At 43.5% G+C, this 10,000-nt stretch overlaps 28 non-coding genes across 28 annotated transcripts in view; all 28 read left to right on the plus strand.

Annotated features, from left to right (window-relative positions):
- Window positions 1-278: 278 nt before the first annotated feature.
- Window positions 279-397, plus strand: LOC145881637 (5S ribosomal RNA). Its single transcript, XR_014393210.1, has one exon. It is a non-coding gene; the product is annotated as a 5S ribosomal RNA (ribosomal RNA).
- A 139-nt stretch (window positions 398-536) lies between these two features.
- Window positions 537-655, plus strand: LOC145854313 (5S ribosomal RNA). Its single transcript, XR_014375198.1, has one exon. It is a non-coding gene; the product is annotated as a 5S ribosomal RNA (ribosomal RNA).
- Window positions 656-1,064: 409 nt separating this feature from the next.
- Window positions 1,065-1,183, plus strand: LOC145854315 (5S ribosomal RNA). The gene has a single exon (XR_014375200.1). It is a non-coding gene; the product is annotated as a 5S ribosomal RNA (ribosomal RNA).
- A 139-nt stretch (window positions 1,184-1,322) lies between these two features.
- On the plus strand, window positions 1,323-1,441 carry LOC145854316 (5S ribosomal RNA). The gene has a single exon (XR_014375201.1). It is a non-coding gene; the product is annotated as a 5S ribosomal RNA (ribosomal RNA).
- Window positions 1,442-1,580: 139 nt separating this feature from the next.
- LOC145854317 (5S ribosomal RNA) lies at window positions 1,581-1,699 on the plus strand. Its single transcript, XR_014375202.1, has one exon. It is a non-coding gene; the product is annotated as a 5S ribosomal RNA (ribosomal RNA).
- Window positions 1,700-2,108: 409 nt separating this feature from the next.
- On the plus strand, window positions 2,109-2,227 carry LOC145854318 (5S ribosomal RNA). The gene has a single exon (XR_014375203.1). It is a non-coding gene; the product is annotated as a 5S ribosomal RNA (ribosomal RNA).
- A 139-nt stretch (window positions 2,228-2,366) lies between these two features.
- Window positions 2,367-2,485, plus strand: LOC145854319 (5S ribosomal RNA). Its single transcript, XR_014375204.1, has one exon. It is a non-coding gene; the product is annotated as a 5S ribosomal RNA (ribosomal RNA).
- A 139-nt stretch (window positions 2,486-2,624) lies between these two features.
- LOC145854320 (5S ribosomal RNA) lies at window positions 2,625-2,743 on the plus strand. Its single transcript, XR_014375205.1, has one exon. It is a non-coding gene; the product is annotated as a 5S ribosomal RNA (ribosomal RNA).
- Window positions 2,744-3,152: 409 nt separating this feature from the next.
- Window positions 3,153-3,271, plus strand: LOC145854321 (5S ribosomal RNA). Its single transcript, XR_014375206.1, has one exon. It is a non-coding gene; the product is annotated as a 5S ribosomal RNA (ribosomal RNA).
- Window positions 3,272-3,410: 139 nt separating this feature from the next.
- Window positions 3,411-3,529, plus strand: LOC145854322 (5S ribosomal RNA). Its single transcript, XR_014375207.1, has one exon. It is a non-coding gene; the product is annotated as a 5S ribosomal RNA (ribosomal RNA).
- A 139-nt stretch (window positions 3,530-3,668) lies between these two features.
- LOC145856476 (5S ribosomal RNA) lies at window positions 3,669-3,787 on the plus strand. The gene has a single exon (XR_014377367.1). It is a non-coding gene; the product is annotated as a 5S ribosomal RNA (ribosomal RNA).
- Window positions 3,788-4,196: 409 nt separating this feature from the next.
- LOC145854323 (5S ribosomal RNA) lies at window positions 4,197-4,315 on the plus strand. Its single transcript, XR_014375208.1, has one exon. It is a non-coding gene; the product is annotated as a 5S ribosomal RNA (ribosomal RNA).
- A 139-nt stretch (window positions 4,316-4,454) lies between these two features.
- On the plus strand, window positions 4,455-4,573 carry LOC145885135 (5S ribosomal RNA). Its single transcript, XR_014396715.1, has one exon. It is a non-coding gene; the product is annotated as a 5S ribosomal RNA (ribosomal RNA).
- A 139-nt stretch (window positions 4,574-4,712) lies between these two features.
- LOC145854324 (5S ribosomal RNA) lies at window positions 4,713-4,831 on the plus strand. Its single transcript, XR_014375209.1, has one exon. It is a non-coding gene; the product is annotated as a 5S ribosomal RNA (ribosomal RNA).
- A 409-nt stretch (window positions 4,832-5,240) lies between these two features.
- LOC145882498 (5S ribosomal RNA) lies at window positions 5,241-5,359 on the plus strand. Its single transcript, XR_014394066.1, has one exon. It is a non-coding gene; the product is annotated as a 5S ribosomal RNA (ribosomal RNA).
- Window positions 5,360-5,768: 409 nt separating this feature from the next.
- LOC145854326 (5S ribosomal RNA) lies at window positions 5,769-5,887 on the plus strand. The gene has a single exon (XR_014375211.1). It is a non-coding gene; the product is annotated as a 5S ribosomal RNA (ribosomal RNA).
- Window positions 5,888-6,026: 139 nt separating this feature from the next.
- On the plus strand, window positions 6,027-6,145 carry LOC145882499 (5S ribosomal RNA). The gene has a single exon (XR_014394067.1). It is a non-coding gene; the product is annotated as a 5S ribosomal RNA (ribosomal RNA).
- A 139-nt stretch (window positions 6,146-6,284) lies between these two features.
- On the plus strand, window positions 6,285-6,403 carry LOC145853959 (5S ribosomal RNA). The gene has a single exon (XR_014374844.1). It is a non-coding gene; the product is annotated as a 5S ribosomal RNA (ribosomal RNA).
- Window positions 6,404-6,542: 139 nt separating this feature from the next.
- On the plus strand, window positions 6,543-6,661 carry LOC145854327 (5S ribosomal RNA). Its single transcript, XR_014375212.1, has one exon. It is a non-coding gene; the product is annotated as a 5S ribosomal RNA (ribosomal RNA).
- Window positions 6,662-6,800: 139 nt separating this feature from the next.
- Window positions 6,801-6,919, plus strand: LOC145885136 (5S ribosomal RNA). The gene has a single exon (XR_014396716.1). It is a non-coding gene; the product is annotated as a 5S ribosomal RNA (ribosomal RNA).
- A 139-nt stretch (window positions 6,920-7,058) lies between these two features.
- Window positions 7,059-7,177, plus strand: LOC145854328 (5S ribosomal RNA). Its single transcript, XR_014375213.1, has one exon. It is a non-coding gene; the product is annotated as a 5S ribosomal RNA (ribosomal RNA).
- Window positions 7,178-7,586: 409 nt separating this feature from the next.
- Window positions 7,587-7,705, plus strand: LOC145882500 (5S ribosomal RNA). Its single transcript, XR_014394068.1, has one exon. It is a non-coding gene; the product is annotated as a 5S ribosomal RNA (ribosomal RNA).
- Window positions 7,706-8,114: 409 nt separating this feature from the next.
- On the plus strand, window positions 8,115-8,233 carry LOC145854329 (5S ribosomal RNA). Its single transcript, XR_014375214.1, has one exon. It is a non-coding gene; the product is annotated as a 5S ribosomal RNA (ribosomal RNA).
- Window positions 8,234-8,372: 139 nt separating this feature from the next.
- Window positions 8,373-8,491, plus strand: LOC145882501 (5S ribosomal RNA). Its single transcript, XR_014394069.1, has one exon. It is a non-coding gene; the product is annotated as a 5S ribosomal RNA (ribosomal RNA).
- Window positions 8,492-8,630: 139 nt separating this feature from the next.
- Window positions 8,631-8,749, plus strand: LOC145853970 (5S ribosomal RNA). The gene has a single exon (XR_014374855.1). It is a non-coding gene; the product is annotated as a 5S ribosomal RNA (ribosomal RNA).
- Window positions 8,750-9,158: 409 nt separating this feature from the next.
- On the plus strand, window positions 9,159-9,277 carry LOC145882503 (5S ribosomal RNA). The gene has a single exon (XR_014394071.1). It is a non-coding gene; the product is annotated as a 5S ribosomal RNA (ribosomal RNA).
- Window positions 9,278-9,680: 403 nt separating this feature from the next.
- Window positions 9,681-9,799, plus strand: LOC145887678 (5S ribosomal RNA). The gene has a single exon (XR_014399269.1). It is a non-coding gene; the product is annotated as a 5S ribosomal RNA (ribosomal RNA).
- Window positions 9,800-9,938: 139 nt separating this feature from the next.
- The window catches only part of LOC145882504 (5S ribosomal RNA), a 119-nt gene continuing 57 nt past the window's right edge, over window positions 9,939-10,000 (plus strand). Inside the window, exon 1 of the ribosomal RNA XR_014394072.1 lies at window positions 9,939-10,000. This exon is cut by the window's right edge and continues 57 nt beyond it. This is a non-coding gene — a ribosomal RNA (5S ribosomal RNA).

Below are 10,000 nucleotides of genomic sequence, written 5' to 3' on the forward strand. Positions count from 1 at the left end.
TAGCATCTGCCTTGTATTTATAAGACAAACAAGAATATTGTTGCTGAATGCAGCTTGTGTGTGCTTTGTGCTCCTTTGCCCTGTTCAAATGATGAAAGGAAATAAAGTTTGTATTTTATCCAACTACCTGTGCTAAAAAGTGATGGGAACAGTGTTTATAATTTCTTCTACTTTTTCAGTGACACAAAGTTCAAGCTGCTTATCTAATTGGTGAAAATGCAATGTCTGTTTATCACACTCACTTTGACTATATATGTTGTAGCAAGAGATTGTTTCTCGCTTACGGCCATACCAGCCTGGGTACGCCCGATCTCGTCTGATCTCGGAAGCTAAGCAGGGCCGGGCCTGGTTAGTACTTGGATGGGAGACCGCCTGGGAATACCAGGTGCTGTAAGCATTTTGTCCACGAGGGGGTGCTCTTGCACTATTTCATCAGCAACACTGCCTTGTATTAAGCATTTAATGATGAATTGACTAAATATCTGTTTTATCAGACTCACTTTGACTATATATGTTGTAGCAAGAGATTGCTTCTCGCTTACGGCCATACCAGCCTGGGTACGCCCGATCTCGTCTGATCTCGGAAGCTAAGCAGGGTCGGGCCTGGTTAGTACTTGGATGGGAGACCGCCTGGGAATACCAGGTGCTGTAAGCATTTTGTCCACGAGGGTGTGCCCCTGCACTATTTCATCAGCAACACTGCCTTGTAGTAAGCATTTAATGATGAATTGACTAAATGCAGCTTCCTGCCTTTTTAATAGGATCAAATTTCCTTGTGTTTTCAATTAGCATCTGCCTTGTATTTATAAGACAAACAAGAATATTGTTGCTGAATGCAGCTTGTGTGTGCTTTGTGCTCCTTTGCCCTGTTCAAATGATGAAAGGAAATAAAGTTTGTATTTTATCCAACTACCTGTGCTAAAAAGTGATGGGAACAGTGTTTATAATTTCTTCTACTTTTTCAGTGACACAAAGTTCAAGCTGCTTATCTAATTGGTGAAAATGCAATGTCTGTTTATAAGACTCATTTTGACTATATATGTTGTAGCAAGAGATTGTTACTCGCTTACGGCCATACCAGCCTGGGTACGCCCGATCTCGTCTGATCTCGGAAGCTAAGCAGGGTCGGGCCTGGTTAGTACTTGGATGGGAGACCGCCTGGGAATACCAGGTGCTGTAAGCATTTTGTCCACGAGGGGGTGCTCTTGCACTATTTCATCAGCAACACTGCCTTGTATTAAGCATTTAATGATGAATTGACTAAATATCTGTTTTATCAGACTCACTTTGACTATATATGTTGTAGCAAGAGATTGTTTCTCGCTTACGGCCATACCAGCCTGGGTACGCCCGATCTCGTCTGATCTCGGAAGCTAAGCAGGGTCGGGCCTGGTTAGTACTTGGATGGGAGACCGCCTGGGAATACCAGGTGCTGTAAGCATTTTGTCCACGAGGGGGTGCTCTTGCACTATTTCATCAGCAACACTGCCTTGTATTAAGCATTTAATGATGAATTGACTAAATATCTGTTTTATCAGACTCACTTTGACTATATATGTTGTAGCAAGAGATTGTTTCTCGCTTACGGCCATACCAGCCTGGGTACGCCCGATCTCGTCTGATCTCGGAAGCTAAGCAGGGTCGGGCCTGGTTAGTACTTGGATGGGAGACCGCCTGGGAATACCAGGTGCTGTAAGCATTTTGTCCACGAGGGTGTGCCCCTGCACTATTTCATCAGCAACACTGCCTTGTAGTAAGCATTTAATGATGAATTGACTAAATGCAGCTTCCTGCCTTTTTAATAGGATCAAATTTCCTTGTGTTTTCAATTAGCATCTGCCTTGTATTTATAAGACAAACAAGAATATTGTTGCTGAATGCAGCTTGTGTGTGCTTTGTGCTCCTTTGCCCTGTTCAAATGATGAAAGGAAATAAAGTTTGTATTTTATCCAACTACCTGTGCTAAAAAGTGATGGGAACAGTGTTTGTAATTTCTTCTACTTTTTCAGTGACACAAAGTTCAAGCTGCTTATCTAATTGGTGAAAATGCAATGTCTGTTTATCACACTCACTTTGACTATATATGTTGTAGCAAGAGATTGTTTCTCGCTTACGGCCATACCAGCCTGGGTACGCCCGATCTCGTCTGATCTCGGAAGCTAAGCAGGGTCGGGCCTGGTTAGTACTTGGATGGGAGACCGCCTGGGAATACCAGGTGCTGTAAGCATTTTGTCCACGAGGGGGTGCTCTTGCACTATTTCATCAGCAACACTGCCTTGTATTAAGCATTTAATGATGAATTGAATAAATATCTGTTTTATCAGACTCACTTTGACTATATATGTTGTAGCAAGAGATTGTTTCTCGCTTACGGCCATACCAGCCTGGGTACGCCCGATCTCGTCTGATCTCGGAAGCTAAGCAGGGTCGGGCCTGGTTAGTACTTGGATGGGAGACCGCCTGGGAATACCAGGTGCTGTAAGCATTTTGTCCACGAGGGGGTGCTCTTGCACTATTTCATCAGCAACACTGCCTTGTATTAAGCATTTAATGATGAATTGACTAAATATCTGTTTTATCAGACTCACTTTGACTATATATGTTGTAGCAAGAGATTGTTTCTCGCTTACGGCCATACCAGCCTGGGTACGCCCGATCTCGTCTGATCTCGGAAGCTAAGCAGGGTCGGGCCTGGTTAGTACTTGGATGGGAGACCGCCTGGGAATACCAGGTGCTGTAAGCATTTTGTCCACGAGGGTGTGCCCCTGCACTATTTCATCAGCAACACTGCCTTGTAGTAAGCATTTAATGATGAATTGACTAAATGCAGCTTCCTGCCTTTTTAATAGGATCAAATTTCCTTGTGTTTTCAATTAGCATCTGCCTTGTATTTATAAGACAAACAAGAATATTGTTGCTGAATGCAGCTTGTGTGTGCTTTGTGCTCCTTTGCCCTGTTCAAATGATGAAAGGAAATAAAGTTTGTATTTTATCCAACTACCTGTGCTAAAAAGTGATGGGAACAGTGTTTGTAATTTCTTCTACTTTTTCAGTGACACAAAGTTCAAGCTGCTTATCTAATTGGTGAAAATGCAATGTCTGTTTATCACACTCACTTTGACTATATATGTTGTAGCAAGAGATTGTTTCTCGCTTACGGCCATACCAGCCTGGGTACGCCCGATCTCGTCTGATCTCGGAAGCTAAGCAGGGTCGGGCCTGGTTAGTACTTGGATGGGAGACCGCCTGGGAATACCAGGTGCTGTAAGCATTTTGTCCACGAGGGGGTGCTCTTGCACTATTTCATCAGCAACACTGCCTTGTATTAAGCATTTAATGATGAATTGACTAAATATCTGTTTTATCAGACTCACTTTGACTATATATGTTGTAGCAAGAGATTGTTTCTCGCTTACGGCCATACCAGCCTGGGTACGCCCGATCTCGTCTGATCTCGGAAGCTAAGCAGGGTCGGGCCTGGTTAGTACTTGGATGGGAGACCGCCTGGGAATACCAGGTGCTGTAAGCATTTTGTCCACGAGGGGGTGCTCTTGCACTATTTCATCAGCAACACTGCCTTGTATTAAGCATTTAATGATGAATTGACTAAATATCTGTTTTATCAGACTCACTTTGACTATATATGTTGTAGCAAGAGATTGTTTCTCGCTTACGGCCATACCAGCCTGGGTACGCCCGATCTCGTCTGATCTCGGAAGCTAAGCAGGGTTGGGCCTGGTTAGTACTTGGATGGGAGACCGCCTGGGAATACCAGGTGCTGTAAGCATTCTGTCCACGAGGGTGTGCCCCTGCACTATTTCATCAGCAACACTGCCTTGTAGTAAGCATTTAATGATGAATTGACTAAATGCAGCTTCCTGCCTTTTTAATAGGATCAAATTTCCTTGTGTTTTCAATTAGCATCTGCCTTGTATTTATAAGACAAACAAGAATATTGTTGCTGAATGCAGCTTGTGTGTGCTTTGTGCTCCTTTGCCCTGTTCAAATGATGAAAGGAAATAAAGTTTGTATTTTATCCAACTACCTGTGCTAAAAAGTGATGGGAACAGTGTTTGTAATTTCTTCTACTTTTTCAGTGACACAAAGTTCAAGCTGCTTATCTAATTGGTGAAAATGCAATGTCTGTTTATCACACTCACTTTGACTATATATGTTGTAGCAAGAGATTGTTTCTCGCTTACGGCCATACCAGCCTGGGTACGCCCGATCTCGTCTGATCTCGGAAGCTAAGCAGGGTCGGGCCTGGTTAGTACTTGGATGGGAGACCGCCTGGGAATACCAGGTGCTGTAAGCATTTTGTCCACGAGGGGGTGCTCTTGCACTATTTCATCAGCAACACTGCCTTGTATTAAGCATTTAATGATGAATTGACTAAATATCTGTTTTATCAGACTCACTTTGACTATATATGTTGTAGCAAGAGATTGTTTCTCGCTTACGGCCATACCAGCGTGGGTACGCCCGATCTCGTCTGATCTCGGAAGCTAAGCAGGGTCGGGCCTGGTTAGTACTTGGATGGGAGACCGCCTGGGAATACCAGGTGCTGTAAGCATTTTGTCCACGAGGGGGTGCTCTTGCACTATTTCATCAGCAACACTGCCTTGTATTAAGCATTTAATGATGAATTGACTAAATATCTGTTTTATCAGACTCACTTTGACTATATATGTTGTAGCAAGAGATTGTTTCTCGCTTACGGCCATACCAGCCTGGGTACGCCCGATCTCGTCTGATCTCGGAAGCTAAGCAGGGTCGGGCCTGGTTAGTACTTGGATGGGAGACCGCCTGGGAATACCAGGTGCTGTAAGCATTTTGTCCACGAGGGTGTGCCCCTGCACTATTTCATCAGCAACACTGCCTTGTAGTAAGCATTTAATGATGAATTGACTAAATGCAGCTTCCTGCCTTTTTAATAGGATCAAATTTCCTTGTGTTTTCAATTAGCATCTGCCTTGTATTTATAAGACAAACAAGAATATTGTTGCTGAATGCAGCTTGTGTGTGCTTTGTGCTCCTTTGCCCTGTTCAAATGATGAAAGGAAATAAAGTTTGTATTTTATCCAACTACCTGTGCTAAAAAGTGATGGGAACAGTGTTTATAATTTCTTCTACTTTTTCAGTGACACAAAGTTCAAGCTGCTTATCTAATTGGTGAAAATGCAATGTCTGTTTATCACACTCACTTTGACTATATATGTTGTAGCAAGAGATTGTTTCTCGCTTACGGCCATACCAGCCTGGGTACGCCCGATCTCGTCTGATCTCGGAAGCGAAGCAGGGTCGGGCCTGGTTAGTACTTGGATGGGAGACCGCCTGGGAATACCAGGTGCTGTAAGCATTTTGTCCACGAGGGTGTGCCCCTGCACTATTTCATCAGCAACACTGCCTTGTAGTAAGCATTTAATGATGAATTGACTAAATGCAGCTTCCTGCCTTTTTAATAGGATCAAATTTCCTTGTGTTTTCAATTAGCATCTGCCTTGTATTTATAAGACAAACAAGAATATTGTTGCTGAATGCAGCTTGTGTGTGCTTTGTGCTCCTTTGCCCTGTTCAAATGATGAAAGGAAATAAAGTTTGTATTTTATCCAACTACCTGTGCTAAAAAGTGATGGGAACAGTGTTTGTAATTTCTTCTACTTTTTCAGTGACACAAAGTTCAAGCTGCTTATCTAATTGGTGAAAATGCAATGTCTGTTTATCACACTCACTTTGACTATATATGTTGTAGCAAGAGATTGTTTCTAGCTTACGGCCATACCAGCCTGGGTACGCCCGATCTCGTCTGATCTCGGAAGCTAAGCAGGGTCGGGCCTGGTTAGTACTTGGATGGGAGACCGCCTGGGAATACCAGGTGCTGTAAGCATTTTGTCCACGAGGGGGTGCTCTTGCACTATTTCATCAGCAACACTGCCTTGTATTAAGCATTTAATGATGAATTGACTAAATGTCTGTTTTATCAGACTCACTTTGACTATATATGTTGTAGCAAGAGATTGTTTCTCGCTTACGGCCATACCAGCCTGGGTACGCCCGATCTCGTCTGATCTCGGAAGCGAAGCAGGGTCGGGCCTGGTTAGTACTTGGATGGGAGACCGCCTGGGAATACCAGGTGCTGTAAGCATTTTGTCCACGAGGGGGTGCTCTTGCACTATTTCATCAGCAACACTGCCTTGTATTAAGCATTTAATGATGAATTGACTAAATATCTGTTTTATCAGACTCACTTTGACTATATATGTTGTAGCAAGAGATTGTTTCTCGCTTACGGCCATACCATCCTGGGTACGCCCGATCTCGTCTGATCTCGGAAGCTAAGCAGGGTCGGGCCTGGTTAGTACTTGGATGGGAGACCGCCTGGGAATACCAGGTGCTGTAAGCATTTTGTCCACGAGGGTGTGCCCCTGCACTATTTCATCAGCAACACTGCCTTGTAGTAAGCATTTAATGATGAATTGACTAAATATCTGTTTTATCAGACTCACTTTGACTATATATGTTGTAGCAAGAGATTGTTTCTCGCTTACGGCCATACCAGCCTGGGTACGCCCGATCTCGTCTGATCTCGGAAGCTAAGCAGGGTCGGGCCTGGTTAGTACTTGGATGGGAGACCGCCTGGGAATACCAGGTGCTGTAAGCATTTTGTCCACGAGGGGGTGCTCTTGCACTATTTCATCAGCAACACTGCCTTGTATTAAGCATTTAATGATGAATTGACTAAATATCTGTTTTATCAGACTCACTTTGACTATATATGTTGTAGCAAGAGATTGTTTCTCGCTTACGGCCATACCAGCGTGGGTACGCCCGATCTCGTCTGATCTCGGAAGCTAAGCAGGGTCGGGCCTGGTTAGTACTTGGATGGGAGACCGCCTGGGAATACCAGGTGCTGTAAGCATTTTGTCCACGAGGGGGTGCTCTTGCACTATTTCATCAGCAACACTGCCTTGTATTAAGCATTTAATGATGAATTGACTAAATATCTGTTTTATCAGACTCACTTTGACTATATATGTTGTAGCAAGAGATTGTTTCTCGCTTACGGCCATACCAGCCTGGGTACGCCCGATCTCGTCTGATCTCGGAAGCTAAGCAGGGTCGGGCCTGGTTAGTACTTGGATGGGAGACCGCCTGGGAATACCAGGTGCTGTAAGCATTTTGTCCACGAGGGTGTGCCCCTGCACTATTTCATCAGCAACACTGCCTTGTAGTAAGCATTTAATGATGAATTGACTAAATGCAGCTTCCTGCCTTTTTAATAGGATCAAATTTCCTTGTGTTTTCAATTAGCATCTGCCTTGTATTTATAAGACAAACAAGAATATTGTTGCTGAATGCAGCTTGTGTGTGCTTTGTGCTCCTTTGCCCTGTTCAAATGATGAAAGGAAATAAAGTTTGTATTTTATCCAACTACCTGTGCTAAAAAGTGATGGGAACAGTGTTTATAATTTCTTCTACTTTTTCAGTGACACAAAGTTCAAGCTGCTTATCTAATTGGTGAAAATGCAATGTCTGTTTATCACACTCACTTTGACTATATATGTTGTAGCAAGAGATTGTTTCTCGCTTACGGCCATACCAGCCTGGGTACGCCCGATCTCGTCTGATCTCGGAAGCGAAGCAGGGTCGGGCCTGGTTAGTACTTGGATGGGAGACCGCCTGGGAATACCAGGTGCTGTAAGCATTTTGTCCACGAGGGTGTGCCCCTGCACTATTTCATCAGCAACACTGCCTTGTAGTAAGCATTTAATGATGAATTGACTAAATGCAGCTTCCTGCCTTTTTAATAGGATCAAATTTCCTTGTGTTTTCAATTAGCATCTGCCTTGTATTTATAAGACAAACAAGAATATTGTTGCTGAATGCAGCTTGTGTGTGCTTTGTGCTCCTTTGCCCTGTTCAAATGATGAAAGGAAATAAAGTTTGTATTTTATCCAACTACCTGTGCTAAAAAGTGATGGGAACAGTGTTTGTAATTTCTTCTACTTTTTCAGTGACACAAAGTTCAAGCTGCTTATCTAATTGGTGAAAATGCAATGTCTGTTTATCACACTCACTTTGACTATATATGTTGTAGCAAGAGATTGTTTCTAGCTTACGGCCATACCAGCCTGGGTACGCCCGATCTCGTCTGATCTCGGAAGCTAAGCAGGGTCGGGCCTGGTTAGTACTTGGATGGGAGACCGCCTGGGAATACCAGGTGCTGTAAGCATTTTGTCCACGAGGGGGTGCTCTTGCACTATTTCATCAGCAACACTGCCTTGTATTAAGCATTTAATGATGAATTGACTAAATGTCTGTTTTATCAGACTCACTTTGACTATATATGTTGTAGCAAGAGATTGTTTCTCGCTTACGGCCATACCAGCCTGGGTACGCCCGATCTCGTCTGATCTCGGAAGCGAAGCAGGGTCGGGCCTGGTTAGTACTTGGATGGGAGACCGCCTGGGAATACCAGGTGCTGTAAGCATTTTGTCCACGAGGGGGTGCTCTTGCACTATTTCATCAGCAACACTGCCTTGTATTAAGCATTTAATGATGAATTGACTAAATATCTGTTTTATCAGACTCACTTTGACTATATATGTTGTAGCAAGAGATTGTTTCTCGCTTACGGCCATACCATCCTGGGTACGCCCGATCTCGTCTGATCTCGGAAGCTAAGCAGGGTCGGGCCTGGTTAGTACTTGGATGGGAGACCGCCTGGGAATACCAGGTGCTGTAAGCATTTTGTCCACGAGGGTGTGCCCCTGCACTATTTCATCAGCAACACTGCCTTGTAGTAAGCATTTAATGATGAATTGACTAAATGCAGCTTCCTGCCTTTTTAATAGGATCAAATTTCCTTGTGTTTTCAATTAGCATCTGCCTTGTATTTATAAGACAAACAAGAATATTGTTGCTGAATGCAGCTTGTGTGTGCTTTGTGCTCCTTTGCCCTGTTCAAATGATGAAAGGAAATAAAGTTTGTATTTTATCCAACTACCTGTGCTAAAAAGTGATGGGAACTGTGTTTGTAATTTCTTCTACTTTTTCAGTGACACAAAGTTCAAGCTGCTTATCTAATTGGTGAAAGTTCAATGTCTGTTTATCACACTCACTTTGACTATATATGTTGTAGCAAGAGATTGTTTCTCGCTTACGGCCATACCAGCCTGGGTACGCCCGATCTCGTCTGATCTCGGAAGCGAAGCAGGGTCGGGCCTGGTTAGTACTTGGATGGGAGACCGCCTGGGAATACCAGGTGCTGTAAGCATTTTGTCCACGAGGGTGTGCCCCTGCACTATTTCATCAGCAACACTGCCTTGTAGTAAGCATTTAATGATGAATTGACTAAATGCAGCTTCCTGCCTTTTTAATAGGATCAAATTTCCTTGTGTTTTCAATTAGCATCTGCCTTATAAGACAAACAAGAATATTGTTGCTGAATGCAGCTTGTGTGTGCTTTGTGCTCCTTTGCCCTGTTCAAATGATGAAAGGAAATAAAGTTTGTATTTTATCCAACTACCTGTGCTAAAAAGTGATGGGAACTGTGTTTATAATTTCTTCTACTTTTTCAGTGACACAAAGTTCAAGCTGCTTATCTAATTGGTGAAAATGCAATGTCTGTTTATCACACTCACTTTGACTATATATGTTGTAGCAAGAGATTGTTTCTCGCATACGGCCATACCAGCGTGGGTACGCCCGATCTCGTCTGATCTCGGAAGCTAAGCAGGGTCGGGCCTGGTTAGTACTTGGATGGGAGACCGCCTGGGAATACCAGGTGCTGTAAGCATTTTGTCCACGAGGGGGTGCTCTTGCACTATTTCATCAGCAACACTGCCTTGTATTAAGCATTTAATGATGAATTGACTAAATGTCTGTTTTATCAGACTCACTTTGACTATATATGTTGTAGCAAGAGATTGTTTCTCGCTTACGGCCATACCAGCCTGGGTACGCCCGATCTCGTCTGATCTCGGAAGCGAAGCAGGGT

Source organism: Salmo salar, chromosome 08, assembly GCF_965601325.2.
Source record: "Salmo salar chromosome 08, fSalSal1, whole genome shotgun sequence".
In the NCBI taxonomy this organism is placed as follows: Eukaryota; Metazoa; Chordata; class Actinopteri; order Salmoniformes; family Salmonidae; genus Salmo; species Salmo salar.